The sequence below is a fragment of the Lepidochelys olivacea genome (genome assembly GCF_965140295.1).
Source record: "Lepidochelys olivacea isolate rLepOli2 genome assembly, chromosome: 3".
Classification (NCBI taxonomy): domain Eukaryota; kingdom Metazoa; phylum Chordata; order Testudines; family Cheloniidae; genus Lepidochelys; species Lepidochelys olivacea.
Window position 1 is genome coordinate 81,696,299 of NC_140413.1, and position 7,031 is coordinate 81,703,329.

Below are 7,031 nucleotides of genomic sequence, written 5' to 3' on the forward strand. Positions count from 1 at the left end.
GAGCACAGCAAGCCACAGTACTGCAATCAGCACTGATGACACTGGCATGCAAACGAGTCTGTAAACATCTCCAGTGGGATTTCAATCTGCCAAAAGCACATATAGCAACCATTCTACACCTGCTGAGAGTGTAATTGAACCATCTTTTGCAAGGGCCTCTGAAATCGGGGTATGGTTTCAAAAGCCAAGGCAAAAGGAGGTATGTAGGGTTCCCCAGAATAACAGTGGGGACAGTAATTCCATTTATGACAACGTCATTTGGTGGGCATAGTGTTCCAGCCTGTCCATGAATGTAGACTCCTGATTGGTGGAAAACATCATGAACTTTCCCAGTACAACCCACATTGACATTCATAAATTGTCCTCTGTGGTCCACAAGGGCCTACATAACAATGGAGTAGTACCCTTTGAGATTTATGTGCTCCTTGAGGAGGGAAAATCAGTGGCCATGGCTACTTTGGGTAAACCACAAAACTGATTGTCTCAGAAACCTCAATAACGACTTTACTCACCGTTGACTTTCCAACACCAAACTGATTTACAATGGACCAGTAGCCATCTGGGGTAGCCAGCTTCCAGACAGCTATAGCAACCCTCTTCTGGACTGGCAGGGGTGGCCTCATGCATGTGTCTTTATGCTGGAAGCTCAAAGCAAGTTGCTCACAAAGCTCCAGAAATGTAGCTTTCCTCAAGTGAAAGTTTAGGATGCACTGCTGGTCATCCCAGGTCTGCATGATGATGTGATCCCACCAGTGTTTGCTTGTGGTCCTGCTCCAGAACACCAGTCTACACAGGGGGCATTAGAATATGTACCAAGTGTACTGAGAAACATCAGACCGTTCATCTGCCATGCCTGGGTACTCCTCCTCCTCTGCCATCATAAACTGTGTCAGGTGCCTTTGTTGGGTGAGAAAATGCCACTGAAATGTCTGCCAGCGGCTCACGGAAGTTCTGCCTGTTTCCTGACACAGGAGTGAAAGTGCAAGCAAGAGAAGTTCTTCAAAAAGTGTCTCCTCCATATAGCTGGCTCCAGTAGCTGGGAGCGCACAGACCAAAATGACTGCTGGGCAGGATGTGTTGGTGGTTGATCAAACTGCCTGTAATGTTCATGATGGACGGACAAGTTTTCCCACAGTGCACCACACTCAAAGGGCTAGAGCAGGCACATTTCAGGTGGTGTTACCTGAAATTGGGCCAGCTAGTAAGCTTAGGGAGGACTAATGACCCACCAGAGTTTGGCAGAAAGCAGCATGTTTATTATACTGACAGTTAAACTCAAAAAAAAGGGGGTGTGGGTCACACTCACACTCGCAAACTCACACTCCCAGGACAGGCACGGCACTGGAGATATCAGGATCCTTCAAGGTAAGTGTCCCACAGGACAGAGATTGACAGTGTGATGAAGGTAACTCTTCCCGAGGCACGATGGAATGCAACATGGAGAACCACTGGCCAGGCGGTCCGGGTGAAGGGCCTTCACGGAGGTACAATCTTGTGAGTGCACTGCCAAGCACATGGCCCCTTCCCCTTTTAAGGACCTGCTCCTCATGGCCTGCAACTAGAGATGACTTCGCTGCGTCTGGTTGGTCTCACTCCACCTTGGGCAGTGTCCATGCATTGGGCATGTGATCGCTACCTAATCAGAGTCCCAGACACCTTGTCTACCTGGGAGCTCTTCTGATCTTCCAGCTGCTCAAGCAGCCCATTCATTCCACAAGCATTCCGGGAGGGAGGGGAAAGCCACTTCACAGGTATTCAAAGAGGGAGATTAGACAAAGGGGGGAAGGGAGGAGAAAATTGCCTTCATCTTCAGAACACAGCAAAGAAAACTTCAGGCCCATGACTCATATTCTAACAAAGAGAATGTCAAATCAGGCACCTGAATGCTAAATATAGGGAAGAGGTATAGCTCTGTGCCTTTTGACTGGTTTTGTTATCACTGCAGCCTAACAGGCAGGCTTTGACATCTGCAGGGCATTAGGGTATCTTGCAACATTCATGAGCTATGTAGTGGAGCAGTGAAAAGCTGTGAATAGTTACCTCGAGACGTGGGGATGATTTCATCGTCATAATTAGCTGTGACGTGCTAGCCAGAATGAAATGGCAAAATGCCCATGGAGAGGACTAAAAAAAAAAGTGAGTTCCTCTTCATTCATCCTAGCTTCTCTCATTCCTGCCAGCTGTCCTAGTTTCAGAGGCATCCTCTCTCTTATGCCATTTTTCTACTCTATCACTCCAATTGCAGTGGATATAATCTAATCCATTTTAATGGGGTTCAAAACAGAGCCAGATTAGTTCTCTAAATGATCCTAATAGCTTTCAAATGTTTGTATCTATGTTTTACGTCTTCAGTAACAAGAATGTAGAAGAATTTGTAGTCTGTAAAAATAAAAGGGAAAATTGGCTTCAGACACTGGGTTTATTGCCAATAAAACTGCATATAACCATTATTCCTCAGTAATACAATATGAGACTAAAGTGTTAAAGAATCTTAGGTGTGCCCACTTGCCACCTTTGTTTCCTATCATGCTAAGGTGAAGATGAATGATGCAGTTCTTCACTAACTACCTAGACCCACCTCTTTTGCTGTCCTCCTATTTCATAGAGAATCACATTAATCTCAACATCACTTCTTGGCAAATCAGCCACAAGCCTTTTCACATAGTTAAAGAAAATGACAAGCACCAAACTCTGAATTTACTAGTCTTTCTCCCTTTATAGACTAATCAGACTCTTCTGAATCTGGATTAGAACAGAATCAATTTTTAATTATGACTAATTTGTCTGATGGATTTAGCTTCTATTTCTTTCACAGAACATCTACAACCAAATAATGATGTCTTTGAATTTATTAATTATTCAAAATTATTTATTCAACTGTTTTCAACTTTGTGGATGGATCACAAATAGCCCTGTGTGAGTATCCGTTACACACCACTCAAGATTTGTGTCAGGGTATGTCTACACAGTAAGGAAAGGTGTGACTGTAGCATGGGCAGGCATGCCTGTGCTAGCTTTAATCTAGCTAGCACGGGTAACAATAGTAGTTTAAATGTGGTGGCATAGGCTTCAGTGCAGGCTAGCCATCCAAGTAGGGTGGCCAACTTTCTACTCGCACAAAACCGAACACCCTTGCTCCGCCCCTTCTCTGAGGCCCCACCCTTTCTCTGAGGCTCTGCCCCCTATTCACTCCATCCCTCCTTCCTCTATTGCTCACTCTCCCCACTCTCACTCACTAACTCATTTTCACTGGGCTGGCTCAGGGTTGGGCTGAGCTTGTGGGAAGGGGTGAGGGCTCCGGGGTGGGGCCAGAAATGAGGAATTCAGGGTGCGGGAGGAGTCTCTGGGCTGAGACAGTGGGTTGGGATGTGGAAGGGTGTGAGGGCTCCGGCTGGGGGTTTGGGCTCTGGGCTGGGGGTGGAGCTGAGGGGTTTGAAATATGGGAGGAGGCTCCGGGCTGAGGCAGGGGGTTGGGGTGCAGGGAGGGTGATGGTTCCAGCTGGGGGTGTGGGCTCTGGTGTGGGGCTGTGGATGAGGGATTTGGGGGCTGGAGAGGGCTCCAGGCTGGGGCAAGGGGTTGGGGTGAAGGGGGTGTGTGAGGGCTCTGGTGTGCAGAGTGCAGACTCTAGAGTGGGGCTGGAGATGAGGGGTTGGGGGGCAGGAAGGTGTTCCGGGATTGGACCAGGGGGTTTGGAGGGCAGGAGGGGGATCAGAGCTGGGGGAGGAGGTTGGGGGATGGGAAGAGGTCAGGGGTGCAGGCTTCAGATGGCACTTGCCTCAAGCATCTCCTGGAAGCAGTGGCATGTTCCCTCTCTGGCTCCTACGCAGAGGCACAGCCAGGCGACTCTGCATGTTGCCCCGTCTGTAGGCACTGCACCCACAGCTCCCATTGGCCGTGGTTCTCAGCCAATGGAAGCTGTGGAGCTGGCACTTGGGGTGGGGGCAGCAAGGCCCAACTGGACTTTTAATTGCCCTGTCAGTGGTGCTGACAGGAGCTGACAGGGTCCCTTTTCGACCGGGTGTTCCGATCAAAAACCAGACACCTGGCAACCCTACATCCAAGTATATACCCAAGGTCCCTAGCAGGCTTGTACTCAGGTGAAGTGGGAGATTTGAACCTAGGTCTCCCACTCTGGGATGAGAGCTCTAATCACTGAGATAAAGGTTATAATGACACCACCGGCTCATGGTTTTTTTGTCTTTTTTTTTTTTTTGTGAGAAACGGCTTGGTCACTTAACTCCAGCAGAGGGTTCATGGCTGTGCATCCCAAGCCGAGATAGGTGCCTCCCTCCAACCCAGAATTGAGCACCTAAATCTTTTTTGGGAATGGGGCTGTTCCCACATCCCTCTCTTCAGTATTTCCAAGTGGCTAGCTTAGGCAGCTTTCGGCTCAGTTTGCTGGCTTTTTTGGATCCATTCTTTGGCATCTAACTCTTCCTTTGCATTGTATAACTCAGGGCTGTGCATTACATTAGGCAGCAAGATGATGCAGTTAAACTGACCTAAGTCCCCATGTAGACAGCACTTGGTTGATGGATGAATTCTTCTGTTGACCTAGCTACTACCTCTCAGAGAGGTGGAATACCTATGCTGACAGGAGAATCCTTCCCGTTGGCATAGGTAGTGTCTACACTGAAGCACTACAGTGGCACAGCTTTGTCTCTGTAGCATTTTAAGTGTGGACATCCCCTAAATCCCCTTTGTGGATCTAGCCGTTGGTATTGTTTCTGTTTCCTGACTGAGTGAGCATGGAAGCACTTCTGGCATGAATTCTCATATGTATAGTGTTCTCATGTTCCTTTCTATGAATGCTCTCAATGAACATCTATTCCAGGAAGGGCTTGTCTAAACAGAATGGTTGGACTGATTTAACTACATCACTTTAGAATCTGATTTAGGTAAATTGGTATAGACACCTTCTGTGAACATCATTATAGTCTCATAAGAGTGCCCTGTGTCAATTTAGATTAAATTGTTGGTTTTTTAATGGGTTAAGCTAAACTGAAATGTGGCACTCACTTTTAAAAAGAGTGCCAAGCAAGGAGTTTGCACTGATTTAACAAAATCATGTTCTACACTGATTTCATTAAATATGTGCTCAATAGTATGTGCATAAACCAGCCCTAAAATGTGATTGCTTTCCAGACACATTTAGCAAAATACAAAAGGGACATGAATGTGGATGAAGCCAACTCATGTATAAATATTTAAACAAATATTTGTGGAAAGTTTTTTTATATGATTTGCTCACCACATATTTAGAAATAAGGCATTTTCAATCTCTTTTTAGAAAGAGGCTTGCTGTAGAGATAGGCCCAAGCTGCTGTGTTTGAATTTGACTCCAAGTCCAGTCTTTCCCAAAGTTTAAACTTGGATCCAGGGTTTTGACTGGGGCTCCTCTCTAATGTAAACAGAATATTGTCTTTTAATACACCAGCTGCAATGGTGCAACAGTCAACCTCATAGAATGTCATAAAATTTGTTGACAGGTTTCAGAGTGGTAGCCGTGTTAGTCTGTATCAGCAGAAAGAACGAGGAGTATTTGTGGCACCTTAGAGACTAACAAATTTATTTGAGCATAAGCTTTCATGGGCTAAAGCCCACTTCATCAGATGCATGTATTGGAAAATACAGTAGGAAGATATATATATATACAGAGAACATGAAAAAAATGGGGGTTGCCATACCAACTCTAATGAGACCAATCGATTAAGGTGGGCTATTATCAGAGAAAAAAAACTTTTGTAGTGATAATTAGGATGGCCCATTTCAAACAGTTGACAAGAAGGTGTGAGGGGAAATTAGCGTGGGAAAATAGTTTTTAGTTAGTGTAATGACTCATCCACTCCCAGTCTTTATTCAAGCCTAATTTAATGGTGTCCAGTTTGCAAATTAATTCCAATTCAGCAGTTTCTCGTTGGAGTCTGTTTTTGAAGTTTTTTGTTGTAGTATTGCAACTTTTAGGTCTGTAATTGTGTGACCAGAGAGATTGACGTGTTCTCTGACTGGTTTTTGAATGTTATAATTCTTGACGTCTGATTTGTGTCCATTTATTCTTTTATGTAGAGACTGTCCAGTTTGGCCAACATACATAGCAGAGGGGCATTGCTGGCACATGATGGCAAATATCACATTGGTAGATGTGCAGGTGAACGAACCTCTGATAGTGTGGCTGATGTGATTAGGTCCTATGATGGTGTCCCTTGAATAGATATGTGGACACAGTTGGCAATGGGCTTTGTTGCAAGGATAGGTTCTACAATACCCACCTGCTGAAGTGAAGAAACAAATTGACAGAGCCAGAAGAGTACCCAGAAGTCACCTACTACAGGACAGGCCCAACAAAGAAAGTAACAGAACACCACTAGCTGTCACCTTCAGTCACCAACTAAAACCTCTCCAGTGCATCATCAAGGATCTACGACCTATCCTGAAGGACGATCCCTCACTCTCACAGATCTTGGGAGACAGGCAAGTCCTCGCTTACAGAGAGCCCCCCAACCTGAAGCAAATACTCACCAGCAACTACACACCACACAACAAAAACACTCGGAACCTATCCTTGCAACAAAGCCTGTTGCCAACTCTTTATACAATTTGTTGTCTCTTCTCCTTAGTCTGTTAATGGAACCTATTATCATCGCCCCTGAATAGCTCTGGCTAGCAACCACACTGGGACCTCAGAGCCATAGAAATGCCTGATTTATTTCATTCAGGGCATTCCATTGTCTGAAGCTGAGATTTTCTGTTCCAAGTATAAAGTGTCAGAGGGTAGAAAGAATTTAAATGCTACCAATTAAATGCTATAAGAACAAGCATTCTTCACACTTTTGCTGGGAGGAGTCAGAGTGTCAAATACCTCAGGAACGATTTTGCACCGAGATGCCACTGAAATTCAAATGGCAGCTCTACATACATTCCTGCAGTGCACATAAATAATCTGCACACACCGATGTCATTCACGCCGTGGACTAACTGAAACCACTCTTGAGACATGTGGATCTTTGCTGTTTCTTTCCCAGCTGAACCT